The following is a 6,679-nucleotide window of genomic DNA, read 5'->3' on the forward strand; positions in this document are numbered from 1 at the left end:
AGAAAAAGGCCTGGTGATCTTCCAGAATATCACAGCCATTGAAAACCCTGCACAGTTCTACTTGGACACACGTGGGGTTACCGTGAGTAGGAACTGACCTGATTTTGTTTGTTTTTTTTGGTTTTAGATGTTCCAGTAATTCTAAGCACAGTGGTGCTGATTTTAGGCGACAGGGGTCATTATAGAACTTATCCCAGGAGATTAAGTTAATAAAATGCTGAGATAACGTTAAAAAGAGTTTCATCTGCAAAATGGTCCCACCATCACTACTAGAAACCCACAAGAGGCCTGGCTGTGGGATGATAGGTAGGTAGGTAGGTAGGTAGGTAGGTAGGTAGGTAGGTAGGTAGGTAGGTAGGTAGGTAGGTAGGTAGGTAGGTGATAAATAGATAACTGCAGTGGCATAGTGATTAAGTACTACAGCTGCTAAGTTGAAGTGGGCAGTTCAAATCCACTAGCTGCTCCTTGGAAGCTCTATGGGGCAGTTCTACTCTGTCCTATAGGGTCACTATGAGTTGGAATCGACTCCACGGCAACAGGTTTGGTTTGTTTGGTTTTGTCACCAAGTTGACTCTGACTCATGGTGACCTTATGTACAATGGAAGTAAACGTTGTTCTCACAATCGCCGGCGTGTTTCCATCCATCATAGCAGCTGTCATGCCCATACATCTCACTGAAGGTCTCCCTCGACCTTTACTTCACCAAACGTGACGTCCTCCTCTAGTGATTAATCCCTCCTGATGACGTATCCAAAGCAAACGTGTCCAACAACGTTCTGTTGTGATCCATAGGGCGTCCACTGGCTAATTTTCAGAAGTAGAGTGCCAGACCTTTCTTCCTAGTCTGCCTTAGTCTGCAAGCTCTGCTGAAACCTGTCCACCATGGATGACCCTGCTGGTATTTGAGATACTGGCGGCATAGCTTCCAGCATCACAGTAACATACAGGCCACCACTGTACGACAGACTGACAGACAGGTGGTGGGACAGCGGGGTAGTCATAACTAACTCTTCTCTCCTTCTGCAACAGCAACCTGAACAAACATTCGCTGGCACCTACCTGACAGCAGGCAGAACATAAAGCCCTGAGCATCCATGATGAACAAGGTGGGCGGGATCTCCAACCTCACAGAGCTCACATCTAAGAGTCACATCTGCCCAAACCCATTGCCGCCAAGTCGATTCCAACTCATAGTGACACTGTAGGACAGAGTAGAACTGTCCCATAGGGTTTCTAAGGCTGTAAATTTTCATGGAAACAGACTGCCACATCTCTCTCCTGCTGAGTAGCTGGTTGGTTCAAACCACCAACGTTCTGGTTAGCTGCCGAGCACTTAACCACTGCACCACCAGGGCTCCCTGAGTCACACCTAAGGAAACCCTTTTGAAGAGTACGGGCGATAAAATCCATGGCCAATGCCAGTCAACCCCAGGGAGCTCTAGAACGGAGAGGGCAACGCTACATTTCAGTGGGGGCGGGGCGGGGGGGTGTGATTCCCAGGACTCTTCCACCTCAAGAGCCTAAAGATTGCTCAGAGACACTGTCCCTCATCTTCCCAGGCTAAACGGGCTCCAAATAGCTGGAGAGAAAGCCATCTAGCCCTACATGTCCCCTTGCCCCACCATCTCAGAAGTCTCTCTGCTGACTCTGAGCTGGGGGCCCAGGGCCTTCCGGGGGCCCAGGGCCTTCCAGCTTGTTCTCTGATGAGTTTGGTTGAGTCCAGTTCCTTCACCAGCTGTACTCACCAGTTGCCATCAAGTTGGTTCTGACTCATAGCGACCCCACGTGTGTCAGAGTAGAACTGTTGGGTTTTTGATGGCTGGATTTTTTGGAAGTAGATAGCCAGGTCTTTCTTCTGAGGTGCCTCTGGGTGGACTCGAACTGCCAACCTTTTTGTTAGTGCTGAATATGTCAACCATTTGCACCACCTAGCAGCTCCTACCCTATTCATACAGGCTCTAAATTGCCGCCACATAGTAACAGCTAAATTATCACTAGGGAAAATGAGATTCAAAAGCTTGCTGCCTTCCAGTGTGCCCTGCCAACTGCAGTTCCCATTGGACTTTGCTGCTTTGTCATGGAGCTATGCTGGTCTGCACACCAAGGGCAAGCAGACTTTGGCAACTTCATTTTGGAGGTGGAGCCACTAAGAGGGAAAAAGGAGGGTAACCAAGCCTCACTACATCCTAGGAGTCCTCGAAAACATATTGCCGTTGTTGTTTGCTGCCTTTGAGCTGGCCCCTGACTCATGGCGACCCCGTACCCAAAGGGACGAAACGCTGCCCAGTCCTGTACCATCCCCATGATCAGTTTTGGATCAGACTATTGTGATCCAGAGGGTTTTCACTGGCTGATTCTTGGAAGTAGATCTCCAGGCCTTTCTTCCTAGTCCAACTTAGTCTGTTAGCTCCGCTGAAACCTGTTGAGCCTCATAGCAACACGCAACCCTCCACTGACAGATGGGTGGTGGCAGTGCACGAGGTGTATCGCCTGGGAATTGAACCCCGGTCTCCCACATAAAAGGCAAGAATTCTATCACTGATCCACCACTGCCTCTGAATTTCTTTGTATTAACTTCATAAAATCCTCTCACCAACTGCATGAGGAAGGCTCTATCATTGTCCACACTTAACAGATAAGGAAACTGAGGCACAGATTAAGGTATGTGTCCAAGGTTACACACAGCTTATAAGTGCCTGGGATTCGGCAGGCCATCTGGCTCCTGAGTCTGTGCTTTGAACCAGCGTGTGTGCAATCGGGGAAGTCTGGGGGCTCGAAGTGCTAACTGTTCAACCCTTGTGAGATGCTTTGCCATCCATACATCCACCCATCCACCCATCCACCCATCCACCCAGCCACCCACCCATCCACCCATCCACCTATCCACCCATCCACCCATCCATCCATCCATCCATCCATCCAGTAAGGAGCCCTGGTGGCACAACGGTTGTGCGCTCATCTGCTAACCGAAAGGTGGCAGTTTGGAGCCACCCAGCGGCTCTGCAGGAGAAAGACCGGGCAATCTGCTCCCATAAAGATTACAGCCTAGACAACCATATGAGGCAGTTCTACTCTGTCTCATGGGGTCACCATGAGTTGGAGTCAACTCGATGGCACCCAACAGTGACAACAACAATCTATTCAGTCATAAAAAAAAAAAATCAAAATAAATAAGTAAAAACATTTATCAAGGATCTAACCTGTGCCATTCACTTTGCTGGCAACTAGAATTTTTCTTCTAATATATAAAGTGAATCCTTGTTGAATGTCTCTTGTCTCATGGCAGTTATTTCATTCCACCCACACAACCAGTCAGGTAGACATTCATGTTCCCATTTTAGAAAGAAGGAAATAGGGGCTGAAAGAGGTTCCTGTATGAGCCCTGGTGTGTAGGGCTGTCAATCGGCCAGAGGTCTGGTGGGGAAGACCTGGCACCTCAGCACGTTGATCAAAGAGAACCTAATGAAGAGACTATTTACAGAGGCCTGGAGAGGCCTCAACCAACCAAGCCAGGTGACAGGATGTGAAGTTGTTCCCCCCTGAGGCCTGACAGGCAAAGACAGGAAGTGGTGTTATCCCAAACCAGTGAGAGACACAGGCTGGGGACAGGGGCTGCCCAAGAGCAGTTGTGGCCCAGAGGACCCCTGTCCCCCACTGCAGGGAAGGAGCAGAGGAATACTACCCTGACTTCTCTTCCCTCCAGTCCAGAGTGAAGCCCAGCTGGAAGCCAGATGGCAAAAGAGCTGGGACAGGAGATGAACTCCGTGGGCATCAACCTCTGGAGCACTGAGCAGGGTGGAGAAGAGCCAAGAATAAATCCTGACATAGTGGGCAAACAGATGGAGACAATCCAACATAGACAGGGAGAGGCGGAGTTAGACTCTGCAATCCCAACAGTCTTCAGCTCTTCCCACTGAACAGAACACCCAGCACTTGGCGTTAGAAAGTAAGACTCACATGGTGGCATGGGACAACTTGGTCCATTGGCATAATACACAGTGCAACCCGTGAGAACCCAAACTCAAAGGGACTGCCTTGTTTTTCCAGGTCTTCCAAGTTTTCCACCTTGACAGGGTACAGTCTTATCACTTTCCTATTGTTTGTTTTAGTGGAAAATATTTGGTTTTCCTTCTCTGACAGGTTTTTGCTTTACACAGTTTCCGGCTTTTGCAAGTTTTACCGTATTTATTAAAGTTCATGTTCTACTTCCTAGTTTTGTGAGTAGCGTCTGGGATCTTAAAACTTGTGAGTGGCCATCTAAGATACAACTATTGGTCTCTACTCATCCTGAGCAGAAGAGAAAAAAGGAAATCCAAGGATCAGAGGAGGAACTGAACTACAGGAATGGTTGTTTACACGAACCCCTGCTTTCTCCACCTTGAGACCGGAAGAACTAGATGGTGCCTGGCTGCTGCTACTGAGCATTCTGATAAGTAACATAACAGATGAATCCTGATAGAAAGGGAGAAAAATGTGGACCAGAACCTCAAATTCTTAAACAATCCAGACTTCCTGGGTCCGTTGACACTGGAGAACTCCCGAGGCTATTGCCTCGAGATACTTTTTAAACCTTGAATCAAAACTATTCCCTGAAATCATCTTCTAACTAAATAGCAAGCTAGCTCAAAAAGTAAGGAATGACACCCTTGAATACTGTACTCTTTTAAAAACTTATCTGTATGAGACCAAATGGACAACAGTTACTCGAAAGTATAGATGAGAAGACTGAGGGGCAGTGAGTTACTGGGAGTGAAACAATTAGAACAGAAATAACAAGAATATTGACACAATGTGAAAAATGCAACCAATGTCACTGAACATTACCTGCAGAAATTGTTGAATGGGAGTGTGTTTTGCTGGGTATATTTTCACCAAAAATATAATAAAATACCTTTTTAAAAGGAAAAAAATTAAGACCCTGCATGACTTTAATCCCTTTGCTGTCAAATCTACTCTGACCCCTGATGACCCCATGTGAGTCAGAGTAGAACTATGCTCCACAGGGTTTTCAGTAGCTGATTTTTTGGAAGTAGATAGCCAGGCCTTTCTTCCGAGGCCCCCCTGGGTGGACTCGAACCTCCAACCTTTTGGTTAGCAGCCAAGCACTTAACCATTTGCACCATCCAGGAACCAGCAGATGAAGGGCAGTCCAGGAGCTTGAAGGATCTCTTGTCCTGCCCTTGACATCTCCCACCAGATCAAAGAGACAAGGCTGTAATCTAGAGGCCCCCTTCTCACCCACCCGCAATAGCCTAGGAGAACAAATGAATGAGAATCCATGGGAATGATTTCTACAGCAATATTTGCACGTTGCACAGCTCCAACCCAGAAGTTAAATTAAGTCTGGATCAAATGGGGCGCAAGCGCCTGGGTACATGGCTGAGAGAGTTTGACATAACAAGCATTCCATCTCACAAACACCTTTTCAGCTCCGGTAGGGATGCCCCCTCTTTTTCTAACATTATGCTCTAAAACTCAATTGATACGGTCCTCTGCATGCAGATAAGCCACGTACTTGCAGCAGAGCCGTGCAAATCGGCTCAGCGCCTGTGGAGGGGGAGGCTGCGCCTGGGGGCCCCGGGCAGTGTGGAAATGCGGAGAGGAAGCGTGTACAATCCGAAAGAGAAACAGCTACTGAGGGTGCCTGTAAACGTTGGTAGCTCCTGATGCTGTTATTGTTGTCACGGTCATCGAGTTGGCCCTGGACTCATGGCCACCCTATGCACGACAGAATGAAACGCTACCTGGTCCTGCGCCGCCCCCACGATCGATTGCAGATCGGACCGCTGTGATCCATTGTGATTTTTCATTGTGATTTTCATTGGCTGATTCCGGAAATAGGTTACCAGGCCTTTCTTTCCAGGTACTTCTGGGTGGACTCAAACCTTCAACCTTTTAGCTTGTCTTAGTCTTACCCACCTAGTAGTCGGCCCAAGACTATCAGATTCCAAAGAGAGGGCTTCTCAGGCCTTGCATACTTCCTCTCCTCCCCCGACTCCTCCACTGACAAACAGCCTTGACCCCCTAAACTCCCACCTGGGCACTCAGTTCTGGCATAAGTTTAAGAGGGAACTGACAGCTTCCCTCGCTACTGACCACCACCCTGGATTATGAGGGTTACAGAGCTGCGTGTGTCGGTCAGGCTCAGACTGGAAGCTTCCATGAAAACTGTTCAGCATCATAGCAACATGCAAGCCTCCACTGACAGGCTGTGCATGAGGTGCACTGGCCGGGAATCGAACCCAGGTCTCCCACGTGGAAGGTGAGAATTCTACCACTGAACCACCACTGCGCATAAAAAGGCATTGCCACCCAGTGGATGCCGGCTCACGGCAACCCCACAGGGCAGGGTAGAACGCCCCATAGAGTTTTCAATCTATCCCTAGAGCGGCCGGTGGGTTTGAACTGCTGACCTTTCGCTTAGCGGCTGAGCGCTTAACTACCATCGCCCTCTAATATTATCACTATTTCAGCCTCACTCAATTATGATCCCTAGATTACAGACGGCTTATTACCACACACACACACAAAAGCTGACTTTCCCGTGGGGTCAGAATGGTAGGTTTCCTTTTCTTAGAAAAAAAAGCCAACTTAAGAATGAGCATTCTTCATTCAAACCAAATCCAGAGACTCTGGGGTGTCTGCAGATACCTCGTCTCCTTCCTGCCTCGGCCCTGCG

The 6,679-nt window shown here is 48.4% G+C and overlaps 1 non-coding gene across 1 annotated transcript; it reads right to left on the reverse strand.

The window, feature by feature from the left end:
• Nucleotides 1–6,221: 6,221 nt before the first annotated feature.
• TRNAG-UCC (transfer RNA glycine (anticodon UCC)) lies at nucleotides 6,222–6,292 on the reverse strand. The gene has a single exon. It is a non-coding gene; the product is annotated as a tRNA-Gly (tRNA).
• Nucleotides 6,293–6,679: the final 387 nt, after the last annotated feature.

This window comes from Elephas maximus, chromosome 23 (assembly GCF_024166365.1).
Source record: "Elephas maximus indicus isolate mEleMax1 chromosome 23, mEleMax1 primary haplotype, whole genome shotgun sequence".
Taxonomy (NCBI): Eukaryota; Metazoa; Chordata; class Mammalia; order Proboscidea; family Elephantidae; genus Elephas; species Elephas maximus.